The sequence below is a fragment of the Gopherus flavomarginatus genome, chromosome 1 (genome assembly GCF_025201925.1).
Source record: "Gopherus flavomarginatus isolate rGopFla2 chromosome 1, rGopFla2.mat.asm, whole genome shotgun sequence".
Lineage (NCBI taxonomy): Eukaryota > Metazoa > Chordata > Testudines > Testudinidae > Gopherus > Gopherus flavomarginatus.
The window spans coordinates 276,713,327-276,727,899 of NC_066617.1; the positions used below are offsets into that span (position 1 = coordinate 276,713,327).

Below are 14,573 nucleotides of genomic sequence, written 5' to 3' on the forward strand. Positions count from 1 at the left end.
TAAAAGATGGGTGTGCCCTGCCAACATTCCCTTACACTAGGGATTGGCAACCTCTGGCACACGGCTCACCAGGGGTAAGCACTGTGGCTGTCCGGGCCAGTTTGTTTACCTGCCGCATCTGCAAGTTCAGCCTATTGCAGCTCCCACTGGCCACGGTTCGCTGCTCCAGGCCAATGGGGCCTGTGGGAAGCGGCAAGGGCCAAGGGATGTGCTGGCCACTGCTTTCTGCAGCCCCCATTGGCTGGGGACAGCAAACTGCGGCCAGTGGGAGCCACGATCAGCCGAACCCACGGACGCAGCAAGTAAATAAACTGGCCCGACTTACCCTGGCAAGCCATGTGCCAAAGGTTGCGGGTTCCTGTCTTACACAGTCAAACACTTAACTGCTCTTTCTCCCATTGTAACCAGGAGGAAGAAATATGAAATGACTCAGGAAACAATTCCTAAAATATGGATTTATGATGGAAAATGGTGCCAAAATCTTAGCTACATGGAAATTACCAGGCAAGATAAAAAGATAATCACCAAAGATATGTATTCGTCCAATATAGATTAAAGATGTGTGCATCTGATTTTTTATATTAATTATAGCCTCATATTGATTTATAAAGTCACTGCTGTGTTGGCACCACAATATTATATTTTGTGGATATGATCTCACCCAACTGAAAAACTGCACCTTCTTAGAAATGAAATTACGTGCCAGAAATATAGTTAATGTAGATGCTATTTAGTCACTGACAGCTCCATAATAGCAATAGTTGTTTGGGGGTAAACAACAACAGCCAGAGAGAAGATACTATAGACAAAATAGAAATATAGTAGCTGAAAATGAGAACAGAAGCAGGGGAAGAGGTGTTCAAGGAGGAGCAAAAGAGTCACTCAGCTGTAGAGAGAAGGAAAAGGGGAGAAAGCAGCATTTTCATACACAGTAATTTTATATTTCATAGATATCTATAGAAACATGACCATGTACTGTATCTTTTCCTGCTTCCCACCCTGCATGCCAACACAGATATCCTCAGTACAATGTATGCATTTGGAGGAACAAAAAATGGTCCAGTAAAACATATTACCTCATTTGCCAGAAGCTGGGATTGGGCTACAGGGGATGGATCACTTGATGATTACCTGTTCTGTTCATTCCCTCTGGGGCACCTGGCATTAGCCACTGTTGGAAGACAGGATACTGGGCTAGATGAACCTTTGGCCTGACCTAGTATGGCCATTCTTACATTCTCATACACCTTGTCTCTACAAAAACTAATGACTTACATATTGTTATGGGTTAATACTGAAGATTATATGATTCCTGACAATAAGATGAATACAATTACTGGGCCTGCAGACATTTGAATTATAGGTAGGAGAGGATCTCTGAATGGGAAGTGTATTTGCACAGATGAAATCAAGCTAGAATCTGTGTGTTTGAACTTGGCTTTGAGAGTATGGCTTTAAGTGTTGTTTAGGAAATGTACCTGAGTGGGAAGGATGAAGGAGTAGTCCAGAGGCAGTTTTCTTTGAATAGTATTTCTTCTTAGGGTGTATAGTCAGATATCAGTAACTGTGAGGACTGATTTATATGTTCCTGCTTTTAAGTGCAAACATTATAATTTGATAAAAAGTATTAGATCAGGGATCAGCAACCTTCGGCACATGGCACACCAGGGTAAGCCCCCTGGCGGGCCGGGCCAATTTGTTTACCTGCCGCGTCCACAGGTTCGGCCAATCGCAGCTCCCACTGCCCATGGCTCACTGTTCCAGGCCAATGGGGGCTGTGGGAAGCGGTGGCCAGCACATCCTTCAGCCCGCGCCACTTCCCGCAGCCTCCATTGGCCTGGAGCGGCGAACTGTGGCCAGTAGGAGCTGCGATCTGCTGAACCTGTGGACACGGCCGGTAAACAAACCAGCCCGGCCCACCAGGGGGCTTACCCTGCAGGCCGCGGGCCGAAGGTTGCTGTTCTCTGTCTTAGATTGTGTTCCAATATGAATGCAAGGTCGAAGCTTCTTCACATTTTTTCTCCATAAACCAATCTGCCAATCTCTAATTTTTACAGTACTCTCCATTGACCATAAAATTCAGTACTGCACAAGAGTGTTAGTACTGTGCTAGTTACCAGATGTGTTCTTGAGAAAGAAACTTACTGCTTTTGACAGGTGTTGCAACCATGCAAAAGGCCTGGGGCAGAAGGGAGAAAAAGGCAGCTAAAGTTCAAACTGCATGTGAATTTACTAAAGGGAAAAAAATCCAGTGGTGGTATTCTACCGAGTACTTGGAAGCAGTTTACTTTCAATTAAAAAAAAAAACAAAAAACCAAAAAACCTCCACTCAGATCATGTTTTGCTGCACAAGAGATGCATGTGGTATTTTACACACTTTCCTTCTCCTACAGTGAGTATAACAAAGATATGTGGAAAATCCAAAAACCCTGTAAGAACCAGTTGGTATTATGGAGAAACTGATAAGCAGCTGCATTTCTCCCACTGCATCATATTCTTTTACCTTTAGGAATAGTGAAATGTCACTATGCAAAAGCCAGAGTCAGCTACAAAAATTATTTTTTGCAGATATGAAACCATTTCAGCAATCGATGACATATAAAACATCAAAGTAGCCCAAATGGCCCAGCATTACATTCCACAAGAGAGTCATCAGAACTCTTGTTCTGGAGTGTAAAATAGAGATCAGTAAGGAAAATGGCATTTTAATATTTCCTGGGGAAAAAGAGAAAGGTTCCATGGATTTCTATTATGTATAATCAACATGAGAATAGATGTCTCAAAGGCATACTGCAGCTCAACCAGAAGTTATAGGCCCAACACAAGAATTACTCAATTAATTTCTAGAGACTATTATGCAAGAGGTCTGACTAGATGATCAAAATGGTCTCTTCTGGCCTTAAAACCTATGGATCTATAAAAAAATAACCTAATGGTAGGAGGGTAAACAAACAAGTCAGCACAGGGCCAAACTCTACCACTCTTACTTGCCTTGAGGAACACCTTATTCTATGAGAAAAAACACTGCAAATAATAGAACTAATCATGGAAGAAGATAGTGTGATGGGTTGGGTCACAGAAACCCCCTTGGGACTGTCACCTGATGTGCTGAAATTACCTCTGGGCCCGTTTTCCCTGCCAGCTTGGGACTTCAGAACCCTGTCTTGTTGAGCCAGCCATGCTAGCCTGCTGCAACACAGACCCAGGTGTGAACCACGTCCCCCAAAGCTGCAGACTTAAGTGAAAACAGCATAAGAAGTGGTCCTGTCTCTAGCACCCAGACACCCAGTTCCCAATGGGATCCAAACCCCAAATAAATCCATTTTACTCTGTATAAAACTTATACAGGGTAAACTCATAAATTGTCCACCCTCTATAACACTGATAGAGAAATATGCACAGCTGTTTTCTCCCTCAGGAATTAATTACTTACTCTGGGTTAATTTATAAGCAAAAGTGATTTTATTAAATATAAAAAGTAGGATTTAAGTGGTTCCAAGTAATAACAGACACAACAAAATAAGTTACCAAGCAAAATAAAACAAAAACACACAAGCCTAAGCCCTATACATTAAGAAACTGATTTCAGATAAAATCTCACCCTCAGAGATGTTCCAATAACCTTGTTTCACAGAATAGACTCCTTCCTAGTCTAGGCACAATCCTTTCCCCTGGCACAATTCTTGTTCCAGCTAGGGGAATTTTCATGACTGCAGCTCCCTTTTTTCTGCTCCATCCCCATACATGGCTTTGGCACAAGGTGGGAATCTTTTGTCCCCACCCCTCCTAAATGGAAAAGTACTATCTTAAAGATGGATTCCAGTACCAGGTGACATGGTCACATGTCCTGTGAGACTACAAGACTATTCTTCCCTGCCTGACTCACAGGAAGGCTTACAATTAAACAGAGGCATCTACAGTAAAGTGTCCTAGTTGATGGGAGCCATCAAGATTCTAAACCACCATTAATGGCCCAAACTTTCCATAACTACAATAGGACCTAAGAGTTATAGTTTATATTCCTAGTTTCAGATACAATAATGATACATTTATACAAATAGGATGAACACACTCATTAGATTATGAGCTTTGTAATGATACCTTACAAGAGACATTTTGCATGAAACATATTCCAGTTACATTATATTCACACTCATTAGCATCTTTTCATAACATCATACAGAGTGCAATGTCACAGATAGTAATACTCACGATAAGGATTACACAATTAAGCCCTTATATCAGCTAGGCTGGTATCCAGAGAATCTAGTTGAGCTTAGGGCATTTAGAAGCCTGAGCCTGATTATGAGTATTGATAGCAATATTAAAAATGAAATTTTCACAGACAGGCTGTGTATTCAGGATATAGTATTGTTACCATTTCCATTAGACTTTCTCATTGTACAAATAGGGTTCAAGAGGCATACATACAGTCAAAATCTAAGGTGCAATCGAGGCAAGGCAAAGAAATCTTCTTTTCCTCTTGTTGAAGCATGTATTGCCTCTGGAAATGTGTGAAGCATGCAGATAGGGTTGTTTTAAATAATGCCCCAACAGTGACCTATCTTGCTCCATATTACCCATCTCTGAAGAAGGCAAATGCTCCTTTAGGGCTTGCTCCTATGCTCACTGAAGTCAATGGCAAAGCTCCCATTAACTTTAATTGTGCAGAAACTGAGCCTATGTCATACTCACATCATTATTCAATATCACCATCAGTTGGTTGATGGATAAGTTTGAGGAGGCAGCTGTCGGTGGCTTTGAGCAGAGCACCGCCCTGCTTTGAGATTCAGCACACATACAAAAAAAGTGTCAGTTTGGTGAATTGATGTACTGGTTGGACAGGAACTGGCATTTTTTTTTAATATGGAGATATACCTATCTCATAGAACTGGAAGGGACACTGAAAGATCATTAAGTCTAGCCCCCTGCCTTCACTAGCAGGACCGAGTACTGATTTTGCCCCAGATCCCTAGGCCCCCTCAAGGACTGGCTCGCAATGCTGGATTTAGCAGGCCAGTGCTCAAACAACTGAGCTATCCATCCCCCCATGTATTAATCTGGTCATTAATACAGGCAAAGTTTAATCTCTGACCATGTACTGGGTTACAACCATTTTAGGGTTAACCTGTTTAGATGGGACACTGAGCACGTGGCAACTGTCAAGTAATAGGGAAGAGTCATACTGGAAATACTCCAAAGATATGGACCCTTCTACAACAGCAGCTACTGCCATGTCTGGGGACTTCAGTGACCTTTGTGGGGATGTTGTGACAAGCTTGCTACAAAGCTGTGGATCTACAGAATCATAGTTATACCAACTATAGCAATGAAACATGGGAGCTGATAAAGGCTAAAGAGCAGTGGATTGATGTTTTCAAATCTTATCTTTTTCAGCTGCTCCATATTAAGTAGCGGGACACAAATAATCTGTGAGGATATTTATAGAGAAACCCAGCAACTGCTTCAATCTGGACTGGCTTGGTTTTGACAGCTTTCTTGGCATGGACATATTATTCAGTTGGAAGACCAACAAATTAAGAAGTGTGTTTACCAAGGAATGCTACTACATGGCTGGTGATAATGTAGTTACCCAAATCCTTAATGTCCATAATTGTTAATCTTATTGTACTATAAACTGAATATCCAGCCAGAGCTCCTCAAGGAAGGGTAGAAGGGAGTACAGCAGAATAGAGACAATGGATTTCAGGAAGGCAGATTTTGGTAAGCTCAGAGAGCTGACAGGTAAGGTCCCATGGGAATCAAGACTGAGGGGAAAAACAACTGAGGAGAGTTGGCAGTTTTTCAAAGAGACGCTATTAAGGGCCCAAAAGCAAGCTATTCCGATGGTTAGGAAAGATAGAAAATGTGGCAAAAGACTGCCTTGGCTTAACCATGAGATCTTGCATGACCTACAAAATAAAAAGGCGTCATATAAAAAATGGAAACTAGGTCAGATTACAAAGGATGAATATAAGCAAATAACACAGGAATGCAGAGACAAGATTAGAAAGGCAAAGGCACAAAATGAACTCAAACTAGCTATGGGAATAAAGGGAAACAAGAAGACTTTTTATCAATACATTAGAAGCAAGAGGAAGACCAAGGTCAGGGTAGGCCCACTGCTCAGTAAGGAGGGGGAAACAGGAACGGGAGACTTGGAAATGGCAGAGATGCTTAATGACTTCTTTGTTTCAGTCTTCACTGAGAAGTCTGAAGGAATGTCTAACATAGTGAATGCTAACGGGAAGAGGGTAGGTTTAGAAGATAAAATAAATAAAGAGCAAGTAAAAAATCACTTAGAAAAGTTAGATGCCTGCAAGTCACCAGGGCCTGATGAAATGCATCCTAGAATACTCAAGGAGTTAATAGAAGAGGTATCTGAGCCTCTAGCTATTATCTTTGGGAAATCATGGGAGACGGGGGAGATTCCAGAAGACTGGAAGGGGGCAAATATAGTGCCCATCTATAAAAAGGGAAATAAAAACAACCCAGGAAACTACAGAGCAGTTAGTTTAACTTCTGTGCCAGGGAAGATAATGGAGCAGGTAATTAAAGAAATCATCTGCAAACACTTGGAAGGTGGTAAGGTGATAGGGAATAGCCAGCATGGATTTGTAAAGAACAAATCGTGTCAAACTAATCTGATAGCATTCTTTGATAGGATAACGAACCTTGTGGATAAGGGAGAAGCGGTGGATGTGATATACCTAGACTTTAGTAAGGCATTTGATACGGTCTCGCACGATATTCTTATAGATAAACTAGGAAAGTACAATTTAGATGGGCTACTATAAGGTGGGTGCATAACTGGCTGGATAACCGTACTCAGAGAGTAGTTGTTAATGGCTCCCAATCCTGCTGGAAAGGTATAACAAGTGGGGTTCCGCAGGGGTCTGTTTTGGGACCGGTTCTGTTCAATATCTTCATCAACGATTTAGATGTTGGCATAGAAAGTACGCTTATTAAGTTTGCGGACGATACCAAACTGGGAGGGATTGCAACTGCTTTGGAGGACAGGGTCAAAATTCAAAATGATCTGGACAAATTGGAGAAATGGTCTGAGGTAAACAGGATGAAGTTCAATAAAGATAAATGCTAAGTGTTCCACTTAGGAAGGAACAATCAGTGTCACACATACAGAATGGGAAGAGACTGTCTAGGAAGGAGTATGGCAGAAAGAGATCTAGGGGTCATAGTAGACCACAAGCTTAATATGAGTCAACAGTGTGATACTGTTGCAAAAAAAGCAAACGTGATTCTGGGATGCATTAACAAGTGTGTTGTAAACAAGACACGAGAAGTCATTCTTCCGCTTTATTCTGCGCTGGTCAAGCCTCAGCTGGAGTATTGTGTCCAGTTCTGGGCACGCATTTCAAGAAAGATGTAGAGAAATTGGAGAGGGTCCAGAGAAGAGCAACAAGAATGATTAAAGGTCTTGAGAACATGACCTATGAAGGAAGGCTGAAGGAATTGGGTTTGTTTAGTTTGGAAAAGAGAAGACTGAGAGGGGACATGATAGCAGTTTTCAGGTATCTAAAAGGGTGTCATCAGGAGGAGGGAGAAAACTTGTTCACCTTAGCCTCCAATGATAGAACAAGAAGCAATGGGCTTAAACTGCAGCAAGGGAGATTTAGGTTGGACATTAGGAAAAAGTTCCTAACGGTCAGGGTAGTTAAACACTGGAATAGATTGCCTAGGGAAGTTGTGGAATCTCCATCTCTGGAGATATTTAAGAGTAGGTTAGATAAATGTCTATTAGGGATGGTCTAGACAGTATTTGGTCCTGCCATGAGGGCAGGGGACTGGACTCGATGACCTCTCGAGGTCCCTTCCAGTCCTGGAGTCTATGAGTCTATGAGTCTATAAGATCTAGCTACAGATCAAGCTGGGTGATGCTTGTTTTACAAGGAAGATATATTACACTGAGATTTGTCATGATGCTGCTGCTCTGTAGCTATCTGTGAAACTGTGCAGAGTTTTTCCATTAAGAGTAAGCTGTCTGGCTGGTTCCATATATCCACTGTCTGAGAGATGAGCCCATCAGACCTCAGTGAAGAAAAGGTTATAAATAGGTGGAGTTGGTGACTAATATATTCCTGCTGTGAGAGCTTCATTCCAGAACCTGTTCCACTATGGATCCAGACTATAGATTGTCTCATTGGAAGCTAAGGAGATGGCCCACTATTGACTCTGAAACTGGAATTGCTGCTGGCCATGAAGATCTTTGGGCTAGTTTTGCTTAGGAGAATCTGAGGACTTTGGAGGGGAACTATGGGACTGCCATTCTCCTCTGACTCTGAGTTCAAGTGACAGACACTTTTGATGCCATGCTGCAGAGACTGAGAAATCATTTAGGGAAACGTTTGGTGAGGAGCTTGTATGTGCCTGCACTAAGACATACCTTACAAGTGAAATTTATGGAACAGCAATAGGGCACGAAAGTTTGTCTGGGAAAACCCCAGTGGACTTAGTGCATAATAGTAGTTTAAGCAAAGTTTACACGAGTATTCCAAATGCTAGTTGAGGAGTGTCATAAACAGATGGTTAAGGGTTAATGTCTCTTTTACCTGTAAAGGGTTAAGAAGCTTAGTGAACCTGGCTGACACCTGACCAGAGGACCAATGGAGGGACAAGATACTTTCAAATCTCTGTGGAGGGAAGTCTTTGATGTGCTGTTTTTTTTGTTCGTTGTTTGCTCTTGGGGCTAAGAGGGACCAGATGTGCAACCAGGTCTTTCTCCACTCTTTCTGAAACAGTCTCTCATGTTCAAAATAGTAAGTACTAGCTAGAAAAGGCGGATTAGTCTTATGTTTGTTTTCTTAACTTGTGAATGTGTATTTTGCTGGAAGGATTTTTTACCTCCGTTTGCCGTAACTTTGAAACTCAGGCTAGCGGGGAGGGAGTCCCTCTAGGCTATATGAATCTGAATATCCTGTAAACATTCACCATCCTGATTTTACAGAGATAATTTTTACTTTTTTCTTTCTTTAATTAAAAGCTTTCTCTTTTAAGAACCTGATTAATTTTTTTCCCTTGTTTAAGACGCAAGGGGATTGGGTCTGAACTCATCAAGGATTGGTGGGGGGAAAGAAGGGGGAGGAGGTTAATTCCTCTCTGTTTTAAGATCCAAGGAGTTTGGATCAGTGTAGCCTCTCAGGGTAACCCAGGGAGGGGAAAGTCTGGGAGGGGAAAGTCTGGGAGGGGGGAAGGAGGGGGGATGGTTTATTTCTCCTGGTTTTAATGTAGGGATATTAAAAAAAGGTTTATATTAAACATGGTTTATGCGAGAAATGATTTATTGATTTATTAATACTTTATAATTTAAGGTTTGTTAGAAGTAAATTTGGGATGATTTATTGATTTATTGTTAATTGATACTTTATAATTTAAGGTTTATGTTAGAAGTAAATTTGTAACGATTTATTGTTAGAAATAGCTGTGTCTGCATGAAGCCTGCTCAAAACAGATACTTTGTTGCCTGTTCTTTAAGTGAAACTTTGTAGTCACTACTTTAATTTGTAATGGCCACTGTAAACTGCTAAATTGGTCAATTGACTCAGTGCGCAAGCCGTCAATTGACCCTATGCCTCAGGCAAAACTGTGTAATCACTACGAATAGAGACCCCCACCTCTGTAAATTCATTTTTATCTAAAGACAGGGAGTGTCACACCCCAAAAGATAAAGAGTGTATGTGAATGAGTGCCTAGTTTAAATGAATGAATGGTTAGGGAGTTACCAGCCTGAAAAATGCAGTGTCGGCCGAAGAAGGTGTCAAGTGGAATCAACCAGATGATTCCCAGAGGGTGAACTGGAATCCACCCCAAGCACCTAACAAAACATCTGACAGAATGGAGCCAGCCACCTGCTGATTGATCTAGCAACAGCAGAATGAAACAACTCCCATGAACTAACATAGGGAAAAATCCCTATAAAACTGGACTCTGAAGACTGAGGACTTTGAGTCTATGGTTCTGCTGCCAGCCTCCAGGAGCATCAGGTGCACCTGACCCAGACTCGGCTCCACTCTTGTGTACAGGGTACCTGGCCAGTATTCTGTCACAAGCAACTTTAGACTGGTAACTATAATATCTATACAGAACTTGTATGAATGATTGTGTGAATGGAGATATATATATATATAAGTAATCATAGGAATAAGTAGCCAAACAACATTGTTTGCTGTTATCTTTTATTTTATTATGTTGTTGACAATAAATGTGACAAATGTCTTGTCCCCTTTAATAAGATCTTGCTGGTTTTTACTGGTCTAATATAATTGGTATAACATTAAGACCCAAGCGGTTTGGGTCATGGGTTCCCCAGGGAAGGTTTTGGGGGAACAGAAAGTGTGCCAAACTCTATATTTTGGCTGGTGGCAGCGCTATCAGATCTAAGCTAGGAATTAAGCTTAGAAGTGTCCATGCAGGTCCCCACTTTTGGACGCTAAAGTTCAAACTGGGGGAAAAATACCTTGACAGGGAGATTTTTTTTATATAAACATATTTCCTTAAGAAATTGTTAGGCATTCTCTGTTGGCAGTTTAATGCCACATAATGCATTTAAACAAACAAACAAACAAAAGTCCTGAAAAGCTAGGACCAGAGGTTCTCAAACTTCATTGCACCGTTGCACCCTTCTGACAACAAAAATTACTACATGACCCTAAGAGGGCAGACTGAAGCCTGAGCCCTGCCGAGCCTTGGGCAGGGAGGACCAAAGCCAAAGCCCCAGGGCATCAGCCCCATGCAGCTGGGTCTGTGACCTGAGCAGTGCTGCCCAGGTTCAAAGCCCTTGGGCTTCAGCTTCGGCCCCAGGAGCTGGGGCTTGAGATTTGACCCCAAGCGCTGGGCAGCTCTGGTGACCCCATTAAAATGGGGTTACAACTCAATTTGGAATCCCAACCCATGGTTTCAGAACTGCTGAGACCTTTGGCCTGCACTTCAGTAGAGAAGCAAGATGAGGTGCATTGAAAAGGGGGAATGTATGACAGTTATATAAAATATTACCTCAGTATCCCATACACAGGCACTTGGTTTTACATCTTGATTTTAGCTAGGGTCCACTGACTTGCCACTAATAGTGCTATTGCTGTAACTTCAGAGCAATATATTTGGATTTAGGTTAAAGTGAGCTGTGTGTGCTTGTAGTCTAAGTGCCAGTTCTTTAGATATGTGTTTTCAGAAACTGTGTGAAAGTTATATTTGTTTTAGCCAAGTGAATATTCATTTTTGATATCCCTATTAGAAACCACATCTATACTCAACTTCAGTTTGGTAGAGTTTCAGCATTTTATTTGTAGTTTACAAAAGGTAACCTTCATGGCTATGTGAATTTTGTTTAGGAATTTGTCAAGCAACCATAAATAAGGATTTTATTTTCATACATTACAGCTCATCTTATACCTTCAAATAATCCTTATAACTAAACAATTAACTTCCTCACAACGCACCTCTGACTGTACATTTGTCCCTGAAGGTTCTAAAGGTTTTATAGTGTATACCTCAACAATGGGTTTACTATAATCCTACAGTGAACACCTTTTAGAAAAAATCAATCTAACTTCTTAAATACACTAACACGTTTCATTAACCAATCCCATAGTTTTTCCTGAACCATAACCAAGTAGATTATTTATTTTACTGCCAGTAACTTCAAAGACATAGAAGAGTAGATCTTGTCTGTTAATTCAGCTTGTGCAGAAAACTGCCTTGTACAACAGAAAGCACTCTTGTGAATTTTAATTAATTTAGTCTGCTGTACTACCTGAAGACTAATACTATTATAGTTATATGTGGAAGGACAATCAATCAATCTGTGTTCTTAATGAGGAGGAGTTGAGCTCTGGAACCTTTTTGCAGCAGGAGATGAGCTCATGCATTCCTGAATTAAAGAAGATGTCTTAATGTTTCACTTGAGCAAAGTAAGAAATGAAATGGCAACTGAAAGCAAGTCCTACCAGTGAGAAGGAAGAAAGGAAATGCAGCAGAAAGTTCATGTGCATTTCTTTCATTAAAATCTCCCTACTTAGAGCAATGTAATCAATCTTAGCATTATCACATTCACTTTACATTTACCCTTACGCTGATTTTGAAATGGAATCACTGTCATATAAGGTCACCAGGCAGAATTACAATGACTTTTCTGCTAGCTCATGCATTACATTTATATTATAGTGCACAATCTTCAATTCTTTTCCTTTTATGTACTTATTTTGGCTTGGCAATGACCAATACACAGCTAGTCCTAACTGTACCATACACCTTGCATTCTCCTGAGGCAGGGTTTCCATTACCAAGCATTAACTTCCTTCTCATATTCTGTCTATAAGTGGCTCTATAGCACTGTGCATATGTATCTGGCATCATCTTATCAGCCTTTGATATATTCTTATGTCATATTCTGTATCTTAATTCATAGTGATGTGATTCTGTTGCGGTATTATTCTTATTTTGCTAGAGGAAATAGATATTTGCAACATTTTCTTTACTGGAACTTTTGCAGAGCCTCATTTTATTACAGAAATGGCATTTGGAAGAATTGATTTTGAAATTAGCTTTTATAAAATAATCTGCAGATATTTCAGTTTAGCTTATTTTGCTTTCTTAACAAAATTGAAGCCCAGAGGAGAGTCAAATTTCAGCATGTCTACCACTTCTGATGCCAAATCATGAAGTGATCAGAAAACTCAAAAATGGAGCTTGCTGGATTAAGCTACTTCAATACATTAAACATTGCACACCCAGACTAAGTACTACAAGTCAAATAAACAGATGGTGTAAATCAGCATTGCTCCATTGACTGCAGTATGCCAAACTCTGCCCTCATGAATGCAGAACTGCCAACCCCACACATTTTTAAAAAGCAGGTATTGGGTCCCTCCAAAATTGTGGATTGGTTTAAAAATGAATCTAAAAGCTGTTATTTTTTAAATTCTCATTTAGTTTTCCTTCCGGTGTCATAGCACTCAGAGTTCACATATTAAAAATTTTTTTCTAAGACTGAGGGGGCTAAATTCTATTCACATTCATGCAGGTGTGACTTACCAAATACTGTAACAAGAGAATTATGTTTTCATTATTAGAATCAGCAAATGTGCATTAGCAGACACATGCCAAGTTTTCAGATACAGGTGTCTACAGTTTGGCTTTTACATCGTTATGTAGTCATGTAAATATAGAACATGATTTTCATGTGTTGAATCACCACAAAACCCACTGAAGTCAAAATAAGTTGGAAGGCACTAAACACCTTTGAAAGTGATGTTACTTGTACTCAGGTACTGAAATTGGTTTTAAGAGCTGAACTTTAGGTATGACGTGGAAAAGGACCACCACCGTGTTGAGTTGATCAGACAGCCTGAGGCTCCTTTATTGATTAATCAGAGAATACATGTGTACACACGGAGAGACGACAAGTCCCCTAGCAAGGCGTAAGTTGCTCTGCCTTACAGCATTGATACCTGTGCTTTTAAAGCTTAAAACCGCAAATTATCATATGAGCTTATACATCCGTCATTACCTTATTTGGCTAATACAATGACATCTTCTAAACATCTGCTAAAAACAATTGCTATTAATATATTATTCATGAGCTAATTGCAAGCCTGCTCTCTTTTTACTTCCCTATAGAAAGTTTTGTAAGTGTTAGGTCATTGACACCTGGTGTTTTTCTCCTACTTGCGGTTAAGCTATTACACGTTGCTTGAGCCTTTTTGAGGAACTTGTACCCAAAAATACCTATTGGTGTACCTTTGGTCAAATGATCAGGAGTTATACTTTATGCATAAGCAACTTAATGAACTATAATAATGAACTATAATAAACTAGAAGCTGTAAGTACATTCCGGAAGTGTTGGGCTGGTTACTTCCTCTTTTTAGCAGCATTATTCATAGTTTGTGTATAATAAAATCAGAGAGTTAGCCTCAGGCGTGTTAGTAATGATTATTTTCTTATTTTCTATATGTTAGTATACTATATGTTAGTATGATTGAGGCCTATGGTCTTGATGTAATTATTAGCTTAATCAAAGCCTGGCTCCAGGGCCTGGGGTTCATTTTCTTTATCAGGTACCCATGTTGGAAAATTTTGCCTCACTTATTACAGAACATGGAATTCTGCAAATTACAGTTCTCAGATGTCAAACTTGGCCAACTTCCTTCCACACTGCTATCTGAAAGAAGCAGAATGTTCTTGGTTCTTTTGTAAGTGAAAGTTTAAAAATTATCATTTTTGTACAGTTCAGTGGCGTTTCATTGATCTAGAAATCAATAGTAAACCTTCTTAAGCCTATGTATTTCAAATTTGGTTCACAAGATACCACAGTACTAATTTTCTTCTGATGTTCATGGATTATAACTCATTTGAAACTGAACTTCTAAAAATAATCAGAATTCACCCATTTGTCATTACCCTCCCATCTATCTCTCACCATGTCCCCCACTACTGTTCCTTAGGAGCATATAACATTTCAAAAATGTAGGCATACTGTAAAAATATAGTCTTCAAACATGCTAAAGGCTGTTATAAAGAGGAGAGTGATCAATTGTTTGCCATATGCACTGAAGGTAGG

At 40.2% G+C, this 14,573-nt stretch overlaps 1 protein-coding gene across 5 annotated transcripts in view; it reads right to left on the reverse strand.

The window, feature by feature from the left end:
- GPC5 (glypican 5) overlaps positions 1 to 14,573 on the reverse strand; it is a 1,108,951-nt gene that overhangs the window by 529,197 nt on the left and 565,181 nt on the right. The window contains exon 8 of one of the 5 annotated variants that reach the window (XM_050948975.1): positions 1,105 to 1,171. The exons of the other annotated variants lie outside the window; for them this stretch is intronic. The gene's annotated coding sequence lies outside the window, so the exon portion shown is untranslated. Of the gene's footprint in view, positions 1 to 1,104; positions 1,172 to 14,573 lie in introns of those variants that run through there. 5 annotated transcript variants of the gene reach the window in all.